The sequence below is a fragment of the Hydractinia symbiolongicarpus genome, chromosome 13 (genome assembly GCF_029227915.1).
Source record: "Hydractinia symbiolongicarpus strain clone_291-10 chromosome 13, HSymV2.1, whole genome shotgun sequence".
NCBI lineage: Eukaryota > Metazoa > Cnidaria > Hydrozoa > Anthoathecata > Hydractiniidae > Hydractinia > Hydractinia symbiolongicarpus.
Window position 1 is genome coordinate 17,548,073 of NC_079887.1, and position 14,021 is coordinate 17,562,093.

A 14,021-nucleotide genomic window follows, 5' to 3' on the forward strand; every position below is an offset into this window, starting at 1 on the left:
AAGGCCCTTACTAGGTGTCAAAAGGCCATATCACAGCGTTTAGAGGCCTTTGACCGTAGTTGACGGTGCTATAAGGCTATCGCGCAATAGGAAACGCCTTGGGACGTCGTAGTCCATTGAGAGCGGAAGGATTAGACCAATGGTAACACTCGCAGGCACGGGGAACTACGTGATTTATGTGTAAGGCCTTTATTTGGCGCCAAGAAGCCATATTACGGCCTTTAGAGGCCTGTTAGCGTAGTTGACGGTGTCATAAAGCCATGGCGCAATGAAAAACGACTTGGGAAGTCGTAGTCCGTTGACAGTAGAGGGATTAGACCAATGATAAACAGCACAGGCACGTGGAACCTGTGAGTTACGTGTAAGGCCTTTATTTGTCGCCAAAATGCCATATTACGGCCTTTAGAGGCCTGTTAGCGTAGTTGACGGTGTTATAAAGCCATGGCGCAATGGAAAACGATTTGGGACGTCGTAGTCTATAGAGAGTGGCAAGGTTAGACAAATAGTAACCTGCGCAGGCACGTGAAACCACGTGATTTACGTGTAAGGTCTTTATTAGGTGTCAAAAGGCATATTACGGCCTTCAGAGGCCTGTAAGAGTAGTTGACGGTGTTATTAAGCCTAGGCGCAATGGAAAACGACTGGGGAAGTCGTAGTCCATTGAGAGTGGAGGGATTAGACCAATGGTAAACAGCGCAGGCACGTGGAACCACGTGCTTTACGTGTAAGGCCTTTATTAGGCATCAAAAGGCCATATTACAGTCTTTACAGGCCTGTACACGTAGTTGACTGTGTTTTAATGACATGACGCAATGGAAAACGATTTGGGAAGTCGTAGTCTATTGAGAGTGGAAGGATTAGGCCAATGGTAACCTGCGCAAGCACGAGGAAGCACGTGATTTTTTTTAAGACCTTCATTAGGCGTAAAAAGGCCATAATGCGGCCTTTACAGACCTGTGCGCGTAGTAGAATGTGTTTTAAAGACTTGGCGCAATGGAAAAAGACTTGGGACGTCGTAGTCTAATGAGAGTTGAAGGACTAGACCAATGGTAACCTACGCAGGCACGTGGAACTACGTGATTTATGTGTAAGGCCTTTATTTGGCGCCAAGAAGCCATATTACGGCCTTTAGAGGCCTGTTAGCGTAGTTCACTGCGTTTTAAAGACATGGCGCAATGGAAAACGATTTGGAACGTCGTAGTCTATAGAGAGTGGAAGGATTAGACCAATGGTAAACAGCGCAGCCACGTGGAACCTGTGACTTACGTTTAAAGCCTTTATTATGCATCGAAAGGCCATATTACAGCGTTTAGAGGCCTGTGCGCGTAGTTGACTGTGTTTTAAAGACATGGCGTAATGGAAAACGACTTGGTACGTCGTAGTCTATTGATGGTGGAAGGATTAGACCAATGGTAACCAGAGCAGGCACGTGGAACCACGTGATTTACGTGTAAGGCTTTTATTAGGCATCAAAAGGCCATATTACAGTCTTTACAGGCCTGTACACGTAGTTGACTGTGTTTTAATGACATGACGCAATGGAAAACGATTTGGGAAGTCGTAGTCCATTGAGAGTGGAAGGATTAGGCCAATGGTAACCTGCGCAAGCACGAGGAAGCACGTTATTTTTTTTAAGACCTTCATTAGGCGTAAAAAGGCCATAATGCGGCCTTTAGAGGCCTGTGCGCGTAGTTGACTGTGTCTTAATGACATGACGCAATGGAAAACGCCTTTGGACGTCGTAGTCCATTGAGAGCGGAAGTATTAGACCAATGGTAACCCTCGCAGGTACGTGGAACCACGTAATTTAAGTGTGAAACTTTTACTAGGCATCAAAACACCATACTACAGTCTTTAGAGGCATGTACACGTAGTTGACGTTGTTATAAAGCAATAGCGCAATGGAAAACGACTTGGAACGTCGTAGTCTATTAAAGATGGAAGGATTAGAACAATGGTAACCTGCGTAGGCACGTGGAACCACGTGATTTAAGTGTAAGGCCCTTACTAGGTGTCAAAAGGCCATATCACAGCGTTTAGAGGCCTTTGACCGTAGTTGACGGTGCTATAAGGCTATCGCGCAATAGGAAACGCCTTGGGACGTCGTAGTCCATTGAGAGCGGAAGGATTAGACCAATGGTAACACTCGCAGGCACGGGGAACTACGTGATTTATGTGTAAGGCCTTTATTTGGCGCCAAGAAGCCATATTACGGCCTTTAGAGGCCTGTTAGCGTAGTTGACGGTGTCATAAAGCCATGGCGCAATGAAAAACGACTTGGGAAGTCGTAGTCCATTGACAGTAGAGGGATTAGACCAATGATAAACAGCACAGGCACGTGGAACCTGTGAGTTACGTGTAAGGCCTTTATTTGTCGCCAAAATGCCATATTACGGCCTTTAGAGGCCTGTTAGCGTAGTTGACGGTGTTATAAAGCCATGGCGCAATGGAAAACGATTTGGGACGTCGTAGTCTATAGAGAGTGGCAAGGTTAGACAAATAGTAACCTGCGCAGGCACGTGAAACCACGTGATTTACGTGTAAGGTCTTTATTAGGTGTCAAAAGGCATATTACGGCCTTCAGAGGCCTGTAAGAGTAGTTGACGGTGTTATTAAGCCTAGGCGCAATGGAAAACGACTGGGGAAGTCGTAGTCCATTGAGAGTGGAGGGATTAGACCAATGGTAAACAGCGCAGGCACGTGGAACCACGTGCTTTACGTGTAAGGCCTTTATTAGGCATCAAAAGGCCATATTACAGTCTTTACAGGCCTGTACACGTAGTTGACTGTGTTTTAATGACATGACGCAATGGAAAACGATTTGGGAAGTCGTAGTCTATTGAGAGTGGAAGGATTAGGCCAATGGTAACCTGCGCAAGCACGAGGAAGCACGTGATTTTTTTTAAGACCTTCATTAGGCGTAAAAAGGCCATAATGCGGCCTTTACAGACCTGTGCGCGTAGTAGAATGTGTTTTAAAGACTTGGCGCAATGGAAAAAGACTTGGGACGTCGTAGTCTAATGAGAGTTGAAGGACTAGACCAATGGTAACCTACGCAGGCACGTGGAACTACGTGATTTATGTGTAAGGCCTTTATTTGGCGCCAAGAAGCCATATTACGGCCTTTAGAGGCCTGTTAGCGTAGTTGACGGTGTCATAAAGCCATGGCGCAATGTAAAACGACTTGGGAAGTCGTAGTCCATTGACAGTAGAGGGATTAGACCAATGGTAAACAGCACAGGCACGTGGAACCTGTGATTTACGTGTAAGGCCTTTATTTGTCGCCAAAAGGCCATATTACAGCGTTTAGAGGCCTGTGACCGTAGTTGACTGTGTTTTAGAGTCATGACGCAATGGAAAACGATTTGGGACGTCGTAATCCATTGAAAGTTGAAGGACTAGACCAATGGTAAGCCTCGCAGGCACGTGGAACCACGTGATTTACGTGTAAGGCTCTTTTTAGGCATCAAAATGCCATAATACGGCTTTTAGAGGCATGTGCGCGTAGTTCACTGTGTTTTAAAGACATGGCGCAATGGAAAACGATTTGGAACGTCGTAGTCTATAGAGAGTGGAAGGATTAGACCAATGGTAAACAGCGCAGCCACGTGGAACCTGTGACTTACGTGTAAAGCCTTTATTATGCATCAAAAGGCCATATTACAGCGTTTAGAGGCCTGTGCGCGTAGTTGACTGTGTTTTAATGACATGACGCAATGGAAAACGATTTGGGAAGTCGTAGTCCATTGGGAGTGGAAGGATTAGGCCAATGTTGAACAGCGCCGGCACGTGGAACCACGTGTGTTACATGTAAGGCCTTTATTAGGCATCAAAAGTCTATATTGCAGCGTTTAGATGCCTGTGAGCGTAGTTGACTGCGTTTTAAAGACATGACGCAATGAACAACGATTTGGGAAGTCGTAGTCCATTGAGAGTGGAAGGATTCGGCCAATGGTAACCTGCGCAGGCACAAGGAACCACGTGATATTTCTTAAGGCCTTTATTAGGCGTAAAAAGGCCATTTTACGGCCTTTAGAAGCCTGAACGCGTAGTTGACGGTGTTATAAGGCTGTCGCTCAATGGGAAACACCTTGGGACATCGTAGTCCATTGAGAGCGGAAGGATTAGAGCAATGGTAACCTGCTCAGTCACGTGGAACCACGTGATTTAAGTGTAAGGCCCTTACTAGGCGTCAAAAGGCCATATTACAGCCTTTCGAGGCCTATAAGCTTAGTTGACGTTGTTAGAAAGCCATAACGCAATGGAAAACGACTTGGGACGTCGTAGTCTATTAAGAGTGACAGTATTAGAACAATAGTAACCTGCACAGGCACGTGGAACCACGTGATTTAATTGTAAGGCCCTTACTAGCTGCCAAAAGGCCATATTACAGTGTTTAGAGGCCTGTGCGCGTAGTTGACTGTGTTTTAATCACATGACGCAATGGAAAACGCATTTGGACGTCGTAGTCCATGAAGGGCGGAAGGATTAGACCAATGGTAACCCTCCCAGGCACGTGGAACCACGTGATTTAAATGTGAAGCTTTTACTAGGCATCAAAACACCATACTACAGTCTTTAGAGGCCTGTACACGTAGTTGACGTTGTTATAAAGCCATAGCGCAAGGGAAAACGACTTGGAACGTCGTAGTCTATTAAAGGTGGAAGGATTAGAACAATGGTAACCTGCGTAGGCACGTGAAACCACGTGTTCTAAGTGTAAGGCCCTTACTAGGTGTCAAACAGCCATACTACGGCCTTCAGAGGCCTGTAAGAGTAGTTGACGGTGTTATTAAGCCTAGGCGCAATGGAAAACGACTTGGGAAGTCGTAGTCCATTGAGAGTAAAGGGATTAGGCCAATGGTAAACAGCGCAGGCACGTGGAACCACGTGCTTTACGTGTAAGGCCTTTATTACGCATCAAAAAGCCATATTACAGTGTTTAGAGGTCTGTAAGCGTAGTTGACGGTGTTTTAAAGCCATGGCGCAATGGAAAACGACTTGGGAAGTCGTAGTCCATTGACAGTGAAAGGATTAGAACAATGGTTAATAGCGCAGGTACGTGGAACCACGTGTTTCACGTGTAACGCCTTTATTAGGCATCAAAAGGCCATATTACAGCGTTTAGAGGCCTGTAAGCGTAGTTGACTGTGTTTTAAAGACATGACGCAATGGAAAACAATTTGGGACGTCGTAGTCTATAGAGTGGAAAGATTAGACCAATGGTAACCTGCACAGGCACGTGAAACCACGTGATTTACTTGTAAGGCCTTTATTAGGTGTCAAAAGGCATATTACAGGCCTTCAGAGGCCTGTAAGAGTAGTTGACGGTGTTATTAAGCCTAGGCGCAATGAAAAACGACTTGGGAAGTCGTAGTGCATTGAGAGTTGAAGGATTAGACCAATGGTAAACAGCGCAGGCACGTGGAACCACGTGTTTTACGTGTAAGGCCATTATTAGGCATCAAAAGGCTATATTACAGTGTTAAGAGGGCTGTGCGCGTAGTTGACTGTGTTTTAAAGACATGACGCAGTGGAAAACGATTTGGGACGTCGTAGTCCATTAAGAGTGAAAGGATTAGACCAATGGTAAATAGCGCAGGAACGTGGAACCACGTGATTTAAGTGTAAGGCTTTTACTAGGCATCAAAACACCATACTACAGTCTTTAGAGGCCTGTACACGTAGTTGACGTTGTTATAAAGCTATGTCGCAATGAAAAACGACTTGGGACGTCGTAGTCCATTAAGAGTGAAAGGATTAGTCCAATGGTAAACAGCGCAGGCACGTGGAACCTGTGATTTACGTGTAAGGCCATTATTAGGCATCAAAAGGCTATATTACAGTGTTAAGAGGGCTGTGCGCGTAGTTGACTGTGTTTTAAAGACATGACGCAGTGGAAAAAGACTTGGGACGTCGTAGTCTAATGAGAGTTGAAGGACTAGACCAATGGTAACCTACACAGGCATGTGGAACTACGTGATTTATGTGTAAGGCCTTTATTTGGCGCCAAGAAACCATATTACGGCCTTTAGAGGCCTGTTAGCGTAGTTGACGGTGTCATAAAGCCATGGCGCAATGCAAAACGACTTGGGAAGTCGTAGTCCATTGACAGTAGAGGGATTAGACCAATGGTAAACAGCACAGGCACGTGGAACCTGTGATTTACGTGTAAGGCCTTTATTTGTCGCCAAAAGGCCATATTACAGCGTTTAGAGGCCTGTGACCGTAGTTGACTGTGTTTTAGAGTCATGACGCAATGGAAAACGATTTGGGACGTCGTAATCCATTGAAAGTTGAAGGACTAGACCAATGGTAAGCCTTGCAGGCACGTGGAACTACGTGATTTACGTGTAAGGCTCTTTTTAGGCATCAAAATGCCATAATACGGCTTTTAGAGGCATGTGCGCGTAGTTCACTGTGTTTTAAAGACATGGCGCAATGGAAAACGATTTGGAACGTCGTAGTCTATAGAGAGTGGAAGGATTAGACCAATGGTAAACAGCGCAGCCACGTGGAACCTGTGACTTACGTGTAAAGCCTTTATTATGCATCAAAAGGCCATATTACAGCGTTTAGAGGCCTGTGCGCATAGTTGACTGTGTTTTAAAGACATGGCGTAATGGAAAACGACTTGGTACATCGTAGTCTATTGATGGTGGAAGGATTAGACCAATGGTAACCAGAGCAGGCACGTGGAACCACGTGATTTACGTGTAAGACCTTCATTAGGCGTAAAAAGGCCATAATGCGGCCTTTAGAGACCTGTGCGCGTAGTTGACTGCGTCTTAATGACATGACGCAATGGAAAACGCCTTTGGACGTCGTAGTCCATTGAGAGCGGAAGGATTAGACCAATGGTAACCCTCGCAGGCACGTGGAACCACGTAATTTAAGTGTGAAGCTTTTACTAGGCATCAAAACACCATACTACAGTCTTTAGAGGCATGTACACGTACTTGACGTTGTTATAAAGCAATAGCGCAATGGAAAACGACTTGGAACGTCGTAGTCTATTAAAGATGGAAGGATTAGAACAATGGTAACCTGCGTAGGCACGTGGAACCACGTGATTTAAGTGTAAGGCCCTTACTAGGTGTCAAAAGGCCATATCACAGCGTTTAGAGGCCTGTGACCGTAGTTGACGGTGCTATAAGGCTATCGCGCAATAGGAAACGCCTTGGGACGTAGTAGTCCATTGAGAGCGGAAGGATTAGACCAATGGTAACACTCGCAGGCACGGGGAACTACGTGATTTATGTGTAAGGCCTTTATTTGGCGCCAAAAAGCCATATTACGGGATTTAGAGGCCTGTTAGCGTAGTTGACGGTGTCATAAAGCCATGGCGCAATGAACAACGACTTGGGAATTCGTAGTCCATTGACAGTAGAGGGATTAGACCAATGATAAACAGCACAGGCACGTGGAACCTGTGATTTACGTGTAAGGCCTTTATTTGTCGCCAAAAGGCCATATTACGGCCTTTAGAGGCCTGTTAGCGTAGTTGACGGTGTTATAAAGCCATGGCGCAATGGAAAACGTCTTGGGAAGTCGTAGTCTTTTAAGAGTGGAAGGATTAGACCAATGGTGAACAGCGCCGGCACGTGGAACCACGTGTGTTACGTGTAAGGCCTTTATTAGGCATCAAAAGTCTATATTGCAGCGTTTAGATGCCTGTGAGCGTAGTTGACTGCGTTTTAAAGACATGACGCAATGAAAAACGATTTGGGAAGTCGTAGTCCATTGAGAGTGGAAGGATTCGGCCAATGGTAACCTGCGCAGGCACAAGGAACCACGTGATATTTCTTAAGGCCTTTATTAGGCGTAAAAAGGCCATTTTACGACCTTTAGAAGCCTGAACGCGTAGTTGACGGTGTTATAAGGCTGTCGCTCAATGGGAAACACCTTGGGACATCGTAGTCCATTGAGAGCGGAAGGATTAGAGCAATGGTAACCTGCTCAGTCACGTGGAACCACGTGATTTAAGTCTAAGGCCCTTACTAGGCGTCAAAAGGCCATATTACAGCCTTTCGAGGCCTATAAGCTTAGTTGACGTTGTTAGAAAGCCATAACGCAATGGAAAACGACTTGGGACGTCGTAGTCTATTAAGAGTGACAGTATTAGAACAATAGTAACCTGCACAGGCACGTGGAACCACGTGATTTAAGTGAAAGGCCCTTACTAGCTGTCAAAAGGCCATTTTACTGTCTTTAGAGGTCTGTAAGCGTAGTTGACAGTGTTATAAAGCCATGGCGCAATGGAAAACGACTTGGGAAGTCTTAGTCCATTGAGAGTGGAAGGATTAGACCATTGTTAAACAGCGCAGGCATGTGGAACCACGTGCTTTACGTGTAAGGCCTTTATTAGGCATTAAAAGGCCATATTACAGTGTTTAGAGGCCTGTAAGCGTAGTTGACTGTGTTTTAAAGACATGACGCAGTGGAAAACGATTTGGGACGTCGTAGTCCATTGACAGTGAAAGGATTAGACCAATGGTAAATAGCGCAGGTACGTGGAAGCACGTGTTTTACGTGTAAGGCCTTTATTAGGCATCAAAAGGCCATATTACAGCGTTTAGAGGCCTGTGACTGTAGTGGACTGCGTTTTAAAGACATGACGCAATGGAAAACGATTTGGGACGTCGTAGTCTATAGAGAGTGGCAAGGTTAGACCAATGGTAACCTGCGCAGGCACGTGAAACCACGTGATTTACGTGTAAGGCCTTTATTAGGTGTCAAAATGCCATATTACGGTCTTTAGAGGCCTGTGCGCGTAGTTCACTGTGTTTTAAAGACATGGTGCAATGGAAAACGATTTGGGACGTCGTAGTCTATAGAGAGTGGCAAGGTTAGACCAATGGTAACCTGCAAAGGCACGTGAAACCACGTGATTTACGTGTAAGGCCTTTATTAGGTGTCAAAAGGCATATTACAGTCTTAAGAGGCCTGTACACGTAGTTGACGTTGTTATAAAGCTATGTCGCAATGAAAAACGTCTTGGGACGTCGTAGTCCATTAAGAGTGAAAGGATTAGTCCAATGGTAAACAGCGCAGGCACATGGAACCTGTGATTTACGTGTAAGGCCTTTATTAGGCATCAAAAAGCCATATTACGGCTTTTAGAGGCCTGTGCGCGTAGTTCACTGTGTTTTAAAGACATGACGCAGTGGAAAACGATTTGGGACGTCGTAGTCCATTAAGAGTGAAAGGATTAGACCACTGGTATATAGCGCAGGAACGTGGAACCACGTGATTTAAGTGTAAGGCTTTTACTAGGCATCAAAACACCATACTACAGTCTTTAGAGGCCTGTACACGTAGTTGACGTTGTTATAAAGCTATGTCGCAATGAAAAACGACTTGGGACGTCGTAGTCCATTAAGAGTGAACGGATTAGTCCAATGGTAAACATCGCAGGCACGTGGAACCTGTGATTTACGTGTAAGGCCTTTATTAGGCATCAAAATGCCATATTACGGCTTTTAGAGGCCTGTGCGAGTAGTTGACTGTGTTTTAAAGACTTGGCGCAATGGAAAAAGACTTGGGACGTCGTAGTCTAATGAGAGTTGAAGGACTAGACCAATGGTAACCTACGCAGGCACGTGGAACTACGTGATTTATGTGTAAGGCCTTTATTAGGCAGCAAAAGGCCATATTACAGCGTTTAGAGGCCTGTATGCCTAGTTGACGGTGTCATAAAGCCATGGCGCAATGAACAACGACTTGGGAAGTCGTAGTCCATTGACAGTAGAGGGATTAGACCAATGATAAACAGCACAGGCACGTGGAACCTGTGATTTACGTGTAAGGCCTTTATTTGTCGCCAAAAGGCCATATTACGGCCTTTAGAGGCCTGTTAGCGTAGTTGACGGTGTTATAAAGCCATGGCGCAATGGAAAACGTCTTGGGAAGTCGTAGTCTTTTAAGAGTGGAAGGATTAGACCAATGGTGAACAGCGCCGGCACGTGGAACCACGTGTGTTACGTGTAAGGCCTTTATTAGGCATCAAAAGTCTATATTGCAGCGTTTAGATGCCTGTGAGCGTAGTTGACTGCGTTTTAAAGACATGACGCAATGAAAAACGATTTGGGAAGTCGTAGTCCATTGAGAGTGGAAGGATTCGGCCAATGGTAACCTGCGCAGGCACAAGGAACCACGTGATATTTCTTAAGGCCTTTATTAGGCGTAAAAAGGCCATTTTACGGCCTTTAGAAGCCTGAACGCGTAGTTGACGGTGTTATAAGGCTGTCGCTCAATGGGAAACACCTTGGGACATCGTAGTCCATTGAGAGCGGAAGGATTAGAGCAATGGTAACCTGCTCAGTCACGTGGAACCACGTGATTTAAGTCTAAGGCCCTTACTAGGCGTCAAAAGGCCATATTACAGCCTTTCGAGGCCTATAAGCTTAGTTGACGTTGTTAGAAAGCCATAACGCAATGGAAAACGACTTGGGACGTCGTAGTCTATTAAGAGTGACAGTATTAGAACAATAGTAACCTGCACAGGCACGTGGAACCACGTGATTTAAGTGAAAGGCCCTTACTAGCTGTCAAAAGGCCATTTTACGGTCTTTAGAGGTCTGTAAGCGTAGTTGACAGTGTTATAAAGCCATGGCGCAATGGAAAACGACTTGGGAAGTGTTAGTCCATTGAGAGTGGAAGGATTAGACCATTGTTAAACAGCGCAGGCATGTGGAACCACGTGCTTTACGTGTAAGGCCTTTATTAGGCATTAAAAGGCCATATTACAGTGTTTAGAGGCCTGTAAGCGTAGTTGACTGTGTTTTAAAGACATGACGCAGTGGAAAACGATTTGGGACGTCGTAGTCCATTGACAGTGAAAGGATTAGACCAATGGTAAATAGCGCAGGTACGTGGAAGCACGTGTTTTACGTGTAAGGCCTTTATTAGGTGTCAAAATGCCATATTACGGTCTTTAGAGGCCTGTGCGCGTAGTTCACTGTGTTTTAAAGACATGGCGCAATGGAAAACGATTTGGGACGTCGTAGTCTATAGAGAGTGGCAAGGTTAGACCAATGGTAACCTGCAAAGGCACGTGAAACCACGTGATTTACGTGTAAGGCCTTTATTAGGTGTCAAAAGGCATATTACAGTCTTAAGAGGCCTATACACGTAGTTGACGTTGTTATAAAGCTATGTCGCAATGAAAAACGACTTGGGACGTCGTAGTCCATTAAGAGTGAAAGGATTAGTCCAATGGTAAACAGCGCAGGCACGTGGAACCTGTGATTTACGTGTAAGGCCTTTATTAGGCATCAAAAAGCCATATTACGGCTTTTAGAGGCCTGTGCGCGTAGTTCACTGTGTTTTAAAGACATGACGCAGTGGAAAACGATTTGGGACGTCGTAGTCCATTAAGAGTGAAAGGATTAGACCACTGGTATATAGCGCAGGAACGTGGAACCACGTGAATTAAGTGTAAGGCTTTTACTAGGCATCAAAACACCATACTACAGTCTTTAGAGGCCTGTACACGTAGTTGACGTTGTTATAAAGCTATGTCGCAATGAAAAACGACTTGGGACGTCGTAGTCCATTAAGAGTGAACGGATTAGTCCAATGGTAAACATCGCAGGCACGTGGAACCTGTGATTTACGTGTAAGGCCTTTATTAGGCATCAAAATGCCATATTACGGCTTTTAGAGGCCTGCGCGAGTAGTTGACTGTGTTTTAAAGACATAACGCAATGGAAAACAATTTGGGACGTCGTAGTCTATAGAGAGTGGAAAGATTAGACCAATGGTAACCTGCGCAGGCACGTGAAACCACGTGATTTACGTGTAAGGCCTTTATTAGGTGTCAAAAGGCCATATTACAGTCTTTACAGGTCGGTGCGCGTAGTAGAATGTGTTTTAAAGACTTGGCGCAATGGAAAAAGACTTGGGACGTCGTAGTCTAATGAGAGTTAAAGGACTAGACCTATGGTAACCTACGCAGGCACGTGGAACTACGTGATTTATGTGTAAGGCCTTTATTAGGCAGCAAAAGGCCATATTACAGCGTTTAGAGGCCTGTAAGCCTAGTTGACTGTGTTTTAAAGACATGGCGCAATGGAAAACGATTTGGGACGTCGTAGTCTATAGAGAGTGGCAAGGTTAGACCAATGGTAAACTGCGCAGGCACGTGAAACCACGTGATTTACGTGTAAGGCCTTTATTAGGTGTCAAAAGGCATATTATGGCCTTCAGATGCCTGTAAGAGTAGTTGACGGTGTTATTAAGCCTAGGCGCAATGGAAAACGACTTGGTACGTCGTAGTCTATTGATAGTGGAAGGATTAGACCAATGGTAACCAGCGCAAGCATGTGGAACCACGTGATTTAAGTGAAAAGCCCTTACTAGCTGTCAAAAGGCCATTTTACGGTCTTTAGAGATCTGTAAGCGTAGTTGACAGTGTTATAAAGCCATGGCGCAATGGAAAATGACTTGGGAAGTCTTAGTCCATTGAGAGTGGAAGGATTAGACCATTGTTAAACAGCGCAGGCATGTGGAACCACGTGCTTTACGTGTAAGGCCTTTATTAGGCATCAAAAGGCCATATTACAGTGTTTAGAGGCCTGTAAGCGTAGTTGACTGTGTTTTAAAGACATGACGCAGTGGAAAACGATTTGGGACGTCGTAGTCCATTGACAGTGAAAGGATTAGACCAATGGTAAATAGCGCAGGTACGTGGAAGCACGTGTTTTACGTGTAAGGCCTTTATTATGCATCAAAAGGCCATATTGCAGCGTTTAGAGGCCTGTGACTGTAGTTGACTGCGTTTTAAAGACATGACGCAATGGAAAACGATTTGGGACGTCGTAGTCTATAGAGAGTGGCAAGGTTAGACCAATGGTAACCTGCGCAGGCACGTGAAACCACGTGATTTACGTGTAAGGCCTTTATTAGGTGTCAAAATGCCATATTACGGTCTTTAGAGGCCTGTGCGCGTAGTTCACTGTGTTTTAAAGACATGGCGCAATGGAAAACGATTTGGTACGTCGTAGTCTATAGAGAGTGGCAAGGTTAGACCAATGGTAACCTGCAAAGGCACGTGAAACCACGTGATTTACGTGTAAGGCCTTTATTAGGTGTCAAAAGGCATATTACAGTCTTTAGAGGCCTGTACACGTAGTTGACGTTGTTATAAAGCTATGTCGCAATGAAAAACGACTTGGGACGTCGTAGTCCATTAAGAGTGAAAGGATTAGTCCAATGGTAAACAGCGCAGGCACGTGGAACCTGTGATTTACGTGTAAGGCCTTTATTAGGCATCAAAAAGCCATATTACGGCTTTTAGAGGCCTGTGCGCGTAGTTCACTGTGTTTTAAAGACATGGCGCAATGGAAAACGATTTGGGACGTCGTAGTCTATAGAGAGTGGCAAGGTTAGACAAATAGTAACCTGCGCAGGCACGTGAAACCACGTGATTTACGTGTAAGGTCTTTATTAGGTGTCAAAAGGCATATTACGGCCTTCAGAGGCCTGTAAGAGTAGTTGACCGTGTTATTAAGCCTAGGCGCAATGGAAAACGACTGGGGAAGTCGTAGTCCATTGAGAGTGGAGGGATTAGACCAATGGTAAACAGCGCAGGCACGTGGAACCACGTGCTTTACGTGTAAAGCCTTTATTAGGCATCAAAAAGCCATATTACAGTGTTTAGAGGCCTGTGCGCGTAGTTGACTGTGTTTTAAAGACTTGGCGCAATGGAAAAAGACTTGGGACGTCGTAGTCTAATGAGAGTTGAAGGACTAGACCAATGGTAACCTACGCAGGCACGTGGAACTACGTGATTTATGTGTAAGGCCTTTATTAGGCAGCAAAAGGCCATATTACAGCGTTTAGAGGCCTGTAAGCGTAGTTGACTGTGTTTTAAAGACATGACGCAATGGAAAACAATTTGGGACGTCGTAGTCTACAGAGAGTGGAAAGATTAGACCAATGGTAACCTGCGCAGGCACGTGAAACCACGTAATTTACGTGTAAGGCCTTTATTAGGTGTCAAAAGGCCATATTACATT